This window comes from Equus przewalskii, chromosome 1 (genome assembly GCF_037783145.1).
Source record: "Equus przewalskii isolate Varuska chromosome 1, EquPr2, whole genome shotgun sequence".
NCBI classification, from domain to species: domain Eukaryota; kingdom Metazoa; phylum Chordata; class Mammalia; order Perissodactyla; family Equidae; genus Equus; species Equus przewalskii.
Genome location: NC_091831.1, coordinates 21,327,072 through 21,341,967, shown reverse-complemented (window position 1 = coordinate 21,341,967; position 14,896 = coordinate 21,327,072). Strand labels below are relative to the sequence as shown.

At 35.8% G+C, this 14,896-nt stretch overlaps 1 protein-coding gene and 1 pseudogene across 45 annotated transcripts in view; one reads left to right on the top strand and one right to left on the bottom strand.

Annotated features, from left to right (window-relative positions):
• Nucleotides 1-14,896, top strand: part of ADD3 (adducin 3) — a 185,873-nt gene that overhangs the window by 62,776 nt on the left and 108,201 nt on the right. The window contains exon 1 of one of the 45 annotated variants that reach the window (XM_070633418.1): nt 12,358-12,700. The exons of 43 other annotated variants lie outside the window; for them this stretch is intronic. The gene's annotated coding sequence lies outside the window, so the exon portion shown is untranslated. Of the gene's footprint in view, nt 1-12,357; nt 12,701-14,896 lie in introns of those variants that run through there. One more of the 45 variants, XM_070633312.1, reaches the window with a different exon arrangement.
• On the bottom strand, nt 3,053-3,318 carry LOC139085537 (ATP synthase subunit f, mitochondrial pseudogene; annotated as a pseudogene).

The following is a 14,896-nucleotide window of genomic DNA, read 5'->3' as shown; positions in this document are numbered from 1 at the left end:
TTTATTGATATAATTTGCATACCATAAAATCTGCCCCCTAACTTTATTATGCATATATCTATATACATTCATATATTTCTTTATTAGAATGAAAACTTCTGGAGAACAGAGGTCCATGTTATTTGAATGGCTTGATATGTTTTCAGCATTTTAAGGGAAGCATATGTGACCCAGACAAGAACTGTAGTGGGGAAGAGAGACACTTATGTAACTGATGCCAGCACCAGCCTGAGAGCTATACTATAGCAATGATTTAAAGAGGAAGTGCAGGTGGGCACAGAGAAGGGAAATATTTCTTTTCACGGAGGAGAAATAATTCATGGAGGAGGATGGCATTTGAGTTGAGCTTTAGAGGGTCTCTCAAATGTTGAAGAGGAGAGTAAATTACAAACCAAGATGATAGAATATACAAAGGCATGTAGGTCTGTGGGATGGATGTAGTGGGGGGAGGAAGCAAGAAAGGTGAGTTGAGAGTATCAGATTATGAAGGCTGTGGGTGCTATTTTAAGAAATTTAGTTTTTATTCTGTGGCACTTACTTTAGCTGATGAGAGGCGTTATCAGGTATGTCTGAGCTTTGGTGGTGTGAAGAATGTTGTGATGGAGAGAGTGTTGGCAAAGAGACAAGTTAGGAGACATTTAGAGATAAGCAAATGGACTAAGGCAATGTCTGAGATTAGAAAGAGGAGAATGGGACATTTTAGAAGCAGAAATCCATAAAACTTGCTGAACAATGCAGAGGTTGAAGGAATGTTTGATCACCAGGGGTAGAAATTTAAATGTTGCGTTTTACTCCATTTCCAATATTCTGATTTATGACCAAGGGAAGATACACCTGTACTGCTAAAAGTTGGGTTGATTCAGCAAGTCTTGAAGGTATTGTTTCCTTACCATACATAAAAGACTTTAGAAACCTGACTATTGATTGATTTTCTTTAATTTTTACTGCCTGTCAACTATTACCCAATTGTCCAGTCTTTGGATTTGCTTTCATTTGTGCATTTGGAAATGGTTGAATAGTTGTCATTTTTGGCTAAAGAATAGTCTTATTTACAAATGAAGCCTCCCTATGCTGTGTTTTTGTGTTTCATTTTAAGCTTTTGTGTAATGGAATAATAAAAAAAGAAAGAAAGGCATTGAGCATTGCAGTATGTGCGTATCGCATGCTGTCATTACAGGAAGTCATTGTACCATCTTGAAGTTTCCCCCTAGTAACATTTAGTGGTTTCTTTTGGAACTTCAGAAGTAAACATAATGGTAGCACCTATACCAAACAATTAGAAATGTCAAAAGAAGCACATGAAAATCATTTTTTTTTGCTGTGTAAATTTAGTGGAGACTCCAATCCAGTGAGACTTTTTGTACATTTGTATAATGAAACAACTAATATAACATTTAGCTCCTCTGATGTTTCTCATAGCTTATTTTTCAGGCATGATTGGCTAGTTTTGTTTGTTTATAACTCCCTTTAAGAAGATATGTAACAAAGAGGATGTTATGTTAGGACATAGTGATTTTATAAATGGGTAGAAGAAAATAACAGATTTGACAGAACTAACTTATAAAATATTGCAGTGTAAAACTTGCTTTCATGCTTAAAAATTGTAAGTATTAAATAATGTTTAAAATAACTTATTCAAAAGCAACTCTTAATAAAATTAAAAATACTTCATGGACATAAACAATGAAGAGTTTAAAAATCAGAGAAGTAAGAAGCACTCTCACTGAGTTTTTTAAAAGCAAGAATGATTTTACTAGTTTCTAGGGTAAACTTACTATTTGAGTCATGTTTTTATAAAATCAATTTCATTTTTAAATATTTGAAATTAATTTTTGAATAAGAAATATAAAGACATGGAACAAAATCCAAAAAGCACAAAAGGGTATATAGCGAAAAGTAGTCATTCCGTCCCCAAACCACTCAGGTCTCCTACTTTCTTGTATGTTATTCCAGAGATATTTTTCATTGTTTGTTTTTAAATTCCTGAATCAAGACCTCGTCTGCCTACACCTGGTGGGTGAATCGCTGCATAAGAAATATAGCTTTAGGCTCAGAACAACCTGTCGAAATAGCCAGGCCTGTTCTTTTCCTAGGTGTGGTTTCCAGATCCATTGTCTCTTTTTATTAAAGAGTGTGCTTTCCTAACTTCCCCTCCACTTAACACAGAGGTATGGAAAGTGGGAGATGGTAATTGTAATCATCTTTCACTAGTATTTTACCCTAGGCAATGACAAATAATTTTTATGAAATGATACATGCTGACAAAGCAAATTCCAGTTGAGAAGTGCTCCCACAGAAAAACATCCTCTAGTAGGGAGGGCAAAGATGGGTCAGGAATGGTCAGCCTTTACCATCTTTGTGCATCTACCTCATTAGGCCAGCTGAAACTGGACCTCTTCTAAAATTTTTAGTTGTTAGTACTTGGCATTATTTTGTTGACTCTGTCTTTGGCCACCCAGCAGGACATAAGATTTTCTCCCAAGCCTTGGGATTGATTACCTGACTCTAAATTTACTGTTACTAGACTTGATTTCTTTTCTTCTTTTGGATGTTATTTAATAGAATGTCATTCCTATGCAGACACTATAAATAATACTAGTATATTCTTCTTTTGCGGGGGAGAGTCCTTTTAAAAAAATTTCCAGTCTGTTTATTTTTTTTTCCGAGGAAGGTTAGTCCGGAGCTAACATCTGCCAATCCTCCACTTTTTTCTGAGGAAGACTGACCCTGAGCTAGCATCCATGCCCATCTTCCTCTGCTTTATATGTGGGACGCCTACCACAGCATGGCTTGCCAAGCAGTGCCATGTCCGTGCCCAGGATCCGAACCGGGGAACCCCAGGCCTCCGAAGCGGAACGTGTGCACTCAACTGCTGCGCCACCGGGCTGGCCCCTCCAGTCTTTTATTTTTGTATCAGTCCTCTTTTATTGGGCATTGGTTCTCTATTAGGATATGAAAGCATTCAGCAGTGATCCAGTTCCTCAGGGAGGAATGCAGAGCAAAGAAGGTCATGATCAGGAAGGCACAGTGCACCCTTTACACCAGGCCCTCTTCAATGATTCTTGCATAGCTGCTCATGTTTGAGTTCCTTGTAAGAAAGGCAATATGTAGTTGAAAAGCACATAAACTGCCAGCACCATAGATACCCCAGTGAGGCTCCCTTTCTTGTTGACATTTGTTGTAATACCGGTAGGAACCTCTTTGAAACACTCCAGTGATGCCTTTTGGGATGAAATCCCACATCAGTATTGATCTTGGCAGCTCCTCTATTTTCACATTCATGAATTTCTTCTCTTCCACTGGTACAACTGATGCCATTTTGGAGTCATGGGTGTTGGCTGTCTTCCAATATTTTTTATTGTGGTAAAATATGTATAGCAAAATTTACAGTCTTAGCTGTTTTTAAGTGTGCAGTTTAATGGTATTAAATGTGTTCATAATATTGTGTAACCATCACCACCATCCATTTCTAGACTCCTTCATCTTGTAACACTGGAACTCTATACCTATTAAACAGTAACTCCCCATCCCCCCTCCCTATATTCTTAGATCACAAAAATTGTTTTAAAATCAAGGTTTCAGGTGATACAAAATCTATTATTCCTATACTTAAGATTGTAATTTGAAACTCTCTATACGGGTCTGTATTTTATGCAGTAAAGGCTATGACTGACATACAAGCCCCTAGAGTTGAGATAAGGGGCACAGAACCTGTAGCCTTCGACTCCCATTTTAAAGTGAAGAACCATAGCCTCATTATAATTGGAAGGGACCACACCTCACAGGTGTGCAAATTCTATGTTAGTGGGTCAGAGAGGGAGTTTGATAATTATGGGAGAAGTGGGAATTAGCAAAGTGGTGCTAGCTGACCTCTGCCTCCATGACCCAATAAAAAGGAAGTTTCCCCAGTAAAAGAAGTGGGAGCTCTTCAGGTTTGCAAGTCTCTTTGGATGCTAAAATTCTGCCCTTGTGTGAATCATTTAGGCTTTCTATTATATGAGTGGAAATGGGAATTCTCTGTTAAAGTTTGCAGAGTCAAATGGGAGTAAAGGTGGGGATGAAATTTAGACTCATAGTTTTGGAAACCGCCACCTCATTTTATGCATGAAAGACCTATTATGGTTGAGTGAGGTGACATGTTCAAGGTAACATCATCTGGATTCACAATTATGGTTCCTGACTCTTCGTCCAGTGCCTTTTCTACTTTATCACATTATCAGTCAACTTAACCCATTCATACAATTCTAGGGTGAGAGAGTTCACCAGAATTCCACTTGACCTTCCCTACAGCAGGGTTTAGACAAGATGAGAGACTTCAATCTCTTAGGGATTTGAAGCTGCTCCTCAAGAAATAGTTGTTACCTGTCTTTGTTTTTGTTTTTTTAATCTTTCGTTGAATAGGGAAAGTTTTGAGGGAAAATCTGGAATGTGTTACGAACTTTCTTGTTATCTTGACAAAAAGCTATGCTGATCTTCTGTATATTGTTCCAGTTTTAGCATACTCACCACTGAAGCAAGTCGTGTACATGGTAAATGTTTCTGACATGTTTAGGAACATTATATTGAAAATTCAAACTAGATGTATTTGGCTGCCTTGATTTTTTTTTTCTTTTGGAAAAGAATGTGTTTAAATGAGAAACAGGTCCATCCTGCAGTGAAAAGGAAAAGTTTTAGGTCATTTATTTGAGTAAAATAGATTATAGGACTTAAGTCCTCAATTTTTTCATTATTTTCAACTAAGTGGGCCATTACATAAGGTTCAGTGAAGGAAGAAATCTGTCATATTAGAATGTTAGTGTTTTAATCCAATTTTGTGATTAAACTCATTTATCAAAAAGATTTTTAGCCATGAAGAGTACAATTTATTTATGTTGCATCATATCAAGGACTTTGAATGGAATCTGTCATATTTGTTTTTATTTTTTTCATATTTTGCTATGGATTTTGGTTTCATGACAACGATTTTAGAAGGCAATTTTCAAGATAGCCTGGTCTTTTCAAAGTATGGCTTCCAATAATACGTCCTTCTGAGGAACTGAAAAGATTTATTATTATGGTTGGGGTCTAAATAATATGATTGCTTTTGATTTTACTACGAGTAAAGAAGTTGTCTTTCAATCTGTTTTTAAATCGTTTTTAACAGGAATAGGTGCAAGGTCAAGGTATTTACTGGAGAACTTTGAATTCAGTGCTTTATTAAGTTGACTTAAACTGCTTGGAAACTAGCTATGTTTCTTGGTAACAATATTTGTATTTAAAACCTTGTAGGTCAATTTTTCTGTAAACTAGGTAATATATGTCTTTTAAATTAATTATTGATTTTTTTAAAGCTTCTGTTGTTGCTTTTTCCTGAGATTTTATTGTATAGAGAATAAAGTGTTGATTAAATGGAAACTTTAGTTACCTGAAATTCCTTGGCTCCTCTACTTTGAGAGGACCAAATGATTAAGAATACAAATGGGTTATGATAAAAACTCTCAATAAAATAGGTATAGAAGGAAAGTAATTCAACAGAATGAAGGCCGTATATCACAAACCCACGGTTGACATCATACTCAACGATGAAAAACTGAAAGCTATCCCTCTAAGAACAGGAATAAGACAAGGATATGCCCACTCTCACCACTCTTGTTCAACATAGTACTAGAAATCCTAGTGAGAGCAGTTAGGCAAGAAAAAGAAATAAAAGTTATCCAAATTGGAAAGGAAGAACTAAAACTGTCACTGTTTGTGGATGACATGATTTTATATATAGAAACCCCTAAAGAATCCACCAAAAAACTACTAGAAGTAATAAACAAATACAGTAAAGTTGCAGGGTACAAAATCAATGTACAAAAAAATCACTTGCATTTCTATACACTAACAATGAACTAGCAGAAGCAGAAATCAAGAATACAATCCCATTTACAATCACAAGAAAAAGAATAAAATACCTAGGAATAAATTTAACCAAGGAGATGAAAGACCTGTACACTGAAAACTATAAGACATTGTTGAAAGAAATTGAAGGACACATAAAGAAATGGAAAGATATTCTGTGCTCATGGACTGGAAGAATTAACATAGTTAAAATGTCCGTATTACCTAAAGCAATCTACAGATTGAGTGCAGTCCCTATCAAAATCCCAATGACATTTTTCATGGAAATAGAACCAAGAATCCTAACATTTATATGGAACAACGAAAGACCCTGATTAGCCAAAGAATTCCTGAGAAAAAAAGAACAAAGCTGAACACTCCCTGATTTCAAAGTAATCTATAGTAATCAAAACATCCTGGTACTGGCAGAAAAAGACACACAGACCAGTGGAACAGAATTGAGAACCCAGAAATAAACCTACACATTTATGGACAACTAATTTTCAGTGAAGGAGCCAAGAACATAAGATGGAGAAAGGAAAGTCTCTTCAATAAATGGTGTTGGGAAAACTGGACAGCCACATGCAAAAGAGTGAAAGTAGACAATTATTTCACACCATACACAAAAATTAACTCAAAATAGATTAAAGACTTCAATGTAAGACCCCAAACCATAAAACTCCTCGAGGAAAACATAGGCAGTATGTTCTTTGATATCAGTCTTAGCAGTATCTTTTTGGATATGTCTTCTCAGGCAAGGGAAACAAAAGAAAAAGTAAACAAATGGGACCACATCAAACTAAAAAGCTTCTGTATAGCAAGGGAAATCATCAACAAAACAAAAGCACAACCTGCTGATCGGGAAGCAATATTTGCAAATCATATATCCAATCAGTGGTTAATATCCAAAATGTATAAAGAACTCATACAACTTAACAGCAAAAAAGCAAACAACCCAATTAAAAAATGAGAAGAGAATCTGAATAGACATTTTTCCAAAGAAAATATACATGTGGCCAACAGGCACATATGATGTTTAACATCACTGTTTATAGAAATGCAAATCAAAACCACAATGAGATACCACCTCACGCCCGTCAGAATGGCTGTTAGGAAAAAGACAAGAGACAACAAATGTTGGAGAGGATGTGGAGTAAAGGGAACCCTCATACACTGCTGGTGGGAATGTAAATTGGTGCTGCCACTATGAAAAACGGTATGGAGATTCCTCAAAAAATTAAAAATAGAACTCCCATGTGATCTAGCTGTTCCACTTCTGGATATTTATCCAAAGAACATGAAAACACTAATTTGAAAGATATTAAGTACCCCTATGCTCACTGCAGCATTGTTCACAATAGCTAAGATTCGGAAACAACCTAAATGCCCATTGACTGATGAATGGATAAAGGTATGTGTGTGTGTGTACACGTACATACATATACACATATATATACATATACGTATACGTGCATACATATACATATATATACACATGTATACATATAGTTGTGTGTATACATATGTACACACACGTAGACACAATGGAATACTACTCAGCCATAAAAAAGATGAAATCTTGCCATTTGCGACAACATGGTTGGACCTTGAGGGTATTATGCTAAGTAAAATAAGTCAGACAAAGAAAGACAAATACTGTATGATTTCATTCATGTGGAAGATAAACTCATAGCTACAGAGAACAGATTGGTGGTTACCAAGAGGGAAGGAGGGGAGTGGGGAGGGCAAAAGGGGTAAAGGGGGGCATTTTTACAGGGACGGTTGGAAACTAGACTTTTGGTTATGTATACAGAAGTCGAGATATAATGATGTATACCTGGAATTTATATAATGTTATAAACCAGTGTTATAAACTAGCATTACCTCAATAAAAAAAAATACAAATGGGTTTCAGGGATGTATTGGATTCAGTAACTTCTAGGTGGGTCCTAAAGTTGATGCACTTTGACTCCTATATCTTCTTTAGTCTAGTGTACTTAGAGTCAATATTTGGAATGAAGGCCCAATCTAGGACAATTCTTAAGCAATAAAGATAAATATGTTCATGAAAGTATATGAAACCAAAAGTTGGAAAAATGAAAACTGTCCTTGTAAGATTTGGGAGGGTGGTATGGAAGAGAAGGCTACATTTGTTTGGCTTTTTACTGCAAGAATTGACATTTACTTGCATTTCTGATCAAAATACTTATTTATATGGGTTTCCCGAGGTGTTTTTCTTTTGGTAGCCCACTACATTTTCTTTTAAGAGGTCCAGTCATAAGAGTTTGGGCCTTCTGTTCAGGAATGGCTTTTGTACAAACTACCTGCATAGTTTGATTTGAAGTCTCATAGGAAGGCTATAGAATACTGCTGTCCCCTCCCCCAAAATACATATGTAACTTTAAATTTTCTAGTAGCCACGTTAAAAAAGACATATTTGTGAAATTAGTGTTAATAATATATTTTATTTTACTCAATATATTTAAAATATTACTTTTTCACATGTCATCACTATAAAAAATTAATGAAATATTTTCCTCTTTTTTATACACCAAGTCTTTGAAATCCTGTGTGTATTTTATACTATAGCACATCTCAATTCAGACTAGCCACTTCAAGTACTCAGTAGTCACATGTAGCTAGTGACTAACAAATTGGACAGCACAGCCCTAGAACATCTCTCTTTTGTCCCACATCAGTGTTAAGGATTCTTCCACTAAAAGTTTATTTGGGGGGGGGTGCTAAAGTCTTGCTATCTCTATGTATACTCTTCTATAATTGGATGGAAAACAAAACACTTCAGAGAGGAAAAAAAAACATTAAGCCAGTCTTGGTCATGTTAGTTTTCACCATTTTTCCCCATTATAATGTGATAACCAAACAGTAGTACTGCTGAAGAAGTACAAGTGTTACTGAGTGAGAACTTTAGAGGGCAGGTTTAGTTGGCTGTGCTCAAGTGAGGAGAGCTGGGATGGAAGGAGAGTCAGCACTGGGTAATGCAAATAGGATAAGTTTTGCCGTCAGACAGATCTGACTAAGAATCCTACTGGCTGTGAGTACGTTACTTCTCTGAGCCTTTTTACTTTATTTATATGTAGAATTGGGATAAAAATACCTCTCTCTTAAGTTACTTTGAAGATTAAATAAGATGACATATTTAAAGTATGTCATGTGTATCTGGTACATATGAAGTGCCTGGTAAATTTGTTCTGACTACATGATTGTTGCTTACTTACATCCTCCACTCCTGAATTTTTGCTTGTGAGAAAGGAAGAGGAAGGAGGCATGCCTAAAATGAATTTAGCCCATTTACAAAATTGACTAGGATTCAGTGTTTGTCCAGAACAAACTAATTCCTAAGCATTATGGTTGAGATTTTAATTCAGAACCATTATCTGAAAGGTTCGGAAGGTAATGATATAGTTCATGTTCTATGTTTAAATAGTACGAAATGAATTTTGGCCATTTTATTTCAGTATAGTTATTCCATTAATCAGTAAAAATAGTATCTGTGTTTCTAAATTTGTCCCAATTATTTAAAAGAAAAATCTCAATTATTAAAGATACTTTTCATCTTTTCCTAGGTATGATACAAACGCATCATTTTACATTTTTTTAAAGTTTTATCACAAGAGTTATGCAATTGAAATTTAAATTATGTTTTCATTTACTTCAGAAGGCTAGTATACAGAGTTCATAGTTTACTGATGTTGGTAAACATGTAGTAATCGGAACTAAGGAAAACTATTCTAAATGGAAGAAAAACTGTCACTTGGTAACTAAGCTTTACATTATAACGCATGTGACCTGTTGTTCTTGTTCAGGCATTAACATCAGTTCTGAATTTTAGATAGAATGAGGATTAGCTGTGTGGTGTGTTCTGAATCTATTTAGAAGGAGGGAGTTTTCAATCATACACATATTTCTGATTTGCTATGCCTTTTGAGAAACTTACTTTATTTGAAAATTTGAAACATCATTGAAATGTGGGAAAGCATGGAGAGTTCTGAATAGATGATTAGATTAGATATCAACTTTTCAAAGCTTTATACTCACCAAATGTGTAGGCAACATCTGTGGTAATGTTCATGGAAATCGGTCACATTTTAAAATCCAGTTCTTTGCCAACAGCATCTGGTTGCACTTTCCATTACATACTTTGAAAGTACTTTTGAACTGCAAAAGAGCAAACCGTATGACACAGACTGTGCTTACCTGATTGAAAGTTGTTTACAGTTATAATTGACCTTCAATAAACAACATAACTAAAGGCATAATTGTCCAAATACATGGATTATTATGACACCTCAGAGATGAAGGATTCCTATATTTATCAGCTTTTTAAAATTGTCTAGACTTTTACAATTTTCTAGTGACCCCTTACAGAGGTCTTATTTACTAAAAGTTTATTCAGGTTTGTGGAATTTTCAAGGTGCTGACCTGATTAGAATATACTTTACTAATGGACAATCAAGAAATGGTGTTGATTGATGTGATTGTCATACCTCCTCCAATTTCTTACATTTCCTAACAGCTGTTATTAGTTATATACTTGTGTATATGTTTGTCATAGCTGACTGTGAGCTTTTGATATACAGATGTCTTATTGTTGTGGTAATCTAAGGTTTGGCAATCTAGAGAAGATTTGTGATATTATTTTAAATGGCATGGATCTAGGCTATCCTGTGAACTAGGCAAAATATGTCTGGTTTTCTTAAGATTACCTTCTCCACACCCCCTTTTAAACTTTCCTTTGCTTTCTTCCTCTTGACTTCCCAGGTGCCTAACCTGTTTCAGATAATCCCTGTTGAAATGTTAGCTGATTAATTCACTGCTTTTCCAGAGATGTTTGCATTTTAAAAGTGAGATCTTTTTTTTTCTTTTTAAAGATTGGCACCTGAGCTAACATCTGTTGCCAATCTTTGTTTGTTTTTTTTCCTTCTTCTTCTCCCAAAGCTCCCCAGTACATAGTTGTACATCTTAGTTTTAGGTCCTCTGGTTGTGCTATGTGGGATGGCTCCTCAGCATGGCTTGATGAGCGGTGCCATGTCTACGCACGAGATCTGAACTGGTGAAACCCTGGGCTGCCACAGTGGAGCGCGCAAACTTAACCACTCGGCCACAGGGCCCGCCCAAAAGTGAGATCTTTTAATAACAAGGCTTTTAGGCTTCCTAGTAGGATAGTGGAATACAAGGTATTAGGGTAGATTCTTTAGACTGGGCCCAGGCTTGGTGCCAGGATTATAGAGCCCCACTGTCCAATATGGTAGCCACTGGCTGCTTGGTGGCTATTTACCACTTTAAATGTAGCTAGACTTAATTGAGATATGCTGTTAAGTGTAAAATATACACTAGATTTTTCAGACTTAGTATGAGAAAAAGAAAGTAAATTAACTCAATTTTTTATATTTTTTACATGTTGAAATATTTTGATATATTGGGTTAAATAAAATTTGTTAATTTCACGTGTTTCTTTTTTTAATGTGGCTACTAGAGAATTTAAAAGCATTTGTGGCCCACATCATATTTTTATTGGACAATACTCTTACAAAGACAAGAGGGTTTGTGTTGTGTTCTTACTGTTGGGAGCTTACATAGGTTTAGGGATGCCCCAGGATGCCTTAGCTATAGCTATTCCAGCTGACTTGGCTGGGCCACTTTGTATTACAGTGCTGTTTTAAGAGTTAGTGCTGTTTTGGGAGCTATTGCCTTCAAGCAGCCACTACCCCTCCTTCTCTGACTCTCCCAATTCATGAGGTATTTAAACAAACAGTTACTCTGCCCACCACCTGTAATTGTTGCTAACTCCTGACCAGCTTCTTGAAGACAGGGGATTAAAAAAAACCCAAATTCATAGCTATTTATTGGGCACCTGCCATGTGCTGGATACTGTGCCAGATACTTTATGTAAAATCTCGAATCCTCATATCAGTTCTGCAAGATTGATATTATAAGATAAAAAGATTCAGATACATTATAACTTTGCACTAGGTCAGCTAGTAAATGGCAGAATCAGGATTCCAACCCAAGTCTGTCTGATTCTAGAGCTATTGTGCTTTCTGCTGTGTTATGCTCTCCTCATTGTGTTTTCTGTTAACTGTGTCCTTTAGCATAAAGCAGAGTGCTGTATATAAAGGGATGCCCTGTCAAATGGTGTTGACTGATCCTTGAGGGTTTTTTCTTTGTTTTGGTGAATGACTTCAGTGCACCTCACTTTGGGCCACCCTCCTCCCCTGTCTGGTACCTAGTGAGTGACCCAGACATTAATGAAGAGACTTAAGCTTATTGACAGCCTGTTGAGCAGGTTAAGTAATCTAAAAGCCTCGTGTGAAAGAGCATCTTTCCCACCTTGAAAATCAATCAACAAAGAATGTTTTAGATGCCTCCAGGAAGAGATACAGGAAGAATCTCCTTCTCTAAATGCCAGGAATGTCAAATCTTGGACTTCAGAGACTGGCCATATAAGGAAAGGGCTTTTTATAGACAAAGAGGGTTGAAGTGAAATAATGAGATAGAATAAGTGTGTTGAGCTGGATAAGTCTTATATAATCCTAGGTCATCTCTTAATGGCTGTGTCCTTGACATTGTTGCTTTAAGAATGAGAGCAAGGGGGAAACAGTCCATGTGTTGGCATGCTAATCTGCAAATTATAGAGTAGATGTAATAATCACAACTCATTAAGTGCTCTCGAAGGCTGGATACTGCATTTGCTCACTGCTACCTTCACTTAGGCTCAAGCAAGTGTTGGTAACTCTGGAAAGACAAGGAGAGACGAGGAAGAACAGAGTTCAAGGAGTGAAACTAGACTGGATGTGGCCTGCAGGGAGATTTGGGCAAGGTCAGCCTGCAAAGCCCTTTTATACATATGCATGCACATTATATTTATAATACTAAAAGCTATGTAAACTGTAAAATACTATTATTTCGGGCAAGAAACTGGTATACGAGAGAGAAAATAAAATTTCTGACTAGGTGGTGTGGATTCAGTTTTCGCAGTTCTACCATTATTACCCTGTATGACCTTAGGAAATTATAGAATCTGGGAGAATCATTGTCTTTCTACTTCTCTGGCTTTCCTTCATGATTTAATAAGATCATGATGAGTTTGAAAACACTTTTGTGCAAACTCGTATGCTGTCTGCATGTTGTTACTGTTTTTGTACTGTTAGTTATTTTCTCTTCTTCGGAAGTATTGCTTACCTGAAACTTTATTGAGAGGAAAAAATGCGTACCTGAGAATACCCACATGATTAAGGGAAGTTAGAGCTAAATGGCCAATTTAAGTAGGGCTAATTTGGCTCTCGTCCTTAGGCTTTATAAAAGAGACACTGGCAGCCTTGTGGGTGAAAAGAATGTGGACCTAATTGCTTATTTCATTTAATCATTCATCCTTTAACCCCTTTTAAAATTTGACTTTTGTAGGTTGGTTATATAATGCACGAGTGTGCAAGCACACACATGGTGTATCTCTTTAAGTGAAAAGCCCTATTGAATGGCTATTTTTAAAAGATTTTGATATATTCATAGTAATAAACCTGGTTTGCATTTCTTTGAGGCTCATGGTCTTCAGCTTCTGACCAAGTTAGTAAAGGGTTGCTATAACTACCAGATGGCAGTCTTTCTTAATCCAGTGTTAGATGCCAACAGACTAATACAGAATAAATGTAAGCAGAATTCAAGCACAGAATTTGAAGTATTAAACTGCTCATCTAATAAATTTTGCCTAAAGAGGATAAGTTGAATATATTGATGTTACCATACAATTGTTTGGTTCTCAGGGAAATCCTGCAATGTATCTTTAATTTGTGTTCCATGTAAAATGCTGAGTACAGGGATATTTTGCCATGTGCCAGTTTGAAATTTACTTGGGATTCATTCACCTGGCAGATCACTTGTGATAATCAGATGATCCCATTTCTGGGGAATGGGATTTCATAGCAGGAGCAGTGTTCTTGATGTATAGTTACTTAAAAAATAAGTTAATTTTTAATTTTAAAATTCTCATGTGCTATAAAATTTATATAGTATAAACATTGTAATATATATAGTACAAATACTTCATGCATTTTGTAAATAAATAGCAGGGACAATAAATTCATTGTACTGTACTATTTGTTTTTCATTTCTATTTTGAGTTCCTGGGGTCATAACTTGCTTCCCCCTTAATCTCTATGAACAAGAAAGATACTGAGGTGCACATGGGTTAAACCTAATAACTGTAGGCAGCTAACTTTCTATGTAGAATGAACTCTAACTAATACTCTATTTAAGGTAAGAAGGTAGATAGGCCACTTAGCACAAATGAAAAGGAACTGAAACATCATAGATAGGGATTAGACCTGAAGAACTAATATGGATCCTTTTTAACCTCAAGATTAACCCTGTATAAGTGTAATACATTGTCATTTTCATATTAGAAACCTCATACCCCAGCGTAGCATTTCTCACGGTGTGTTCTGTAGATCATTAAGTTTAAGAGATTTCCTAGGAAAAATAGTTGCAGATATGTTTGGGAAACTACTTTCTGCACACTTTCTCTTAAAGGTTCATAATGCCCACTAGCGTAACAAAGACTGAGAAGTATTGCCAAGTGCTGGGTTTACCTTTAAGAAAAAAACTTAGTGTATCTCAAATTAAATATGTCACATAGACCAGGGAAATCTATCAATCTCTTTAGTAAAATCTATTAATATCCCATGGAACTCTTGTTTCTTAGAACACACTTGGGGGGAACAGTGCCCTTAAGTAATGTTTTAGCAGGTCTCAGAATTTATTTTTGTGATTGCTCTTTTTTTAAAAAAAATCTAAATTAAAATTATATTTGGCAGTTACAGGTATCTTGGCCTGGGGGATATAGTGCTTGTGTTTAAAAATTTTGTGTTAAAATCAGTATTATAAGGCAGTTTTACATAGGAATGTTCATTTCAATGGGTTATGTCTTTAAATTGATATTACTGTTATCTTTTGGGGGCATTTTGCAAAAAGCATCAAATACAAAAAGTAAATGCACGTAGATTTACAAAAGAAAATGATA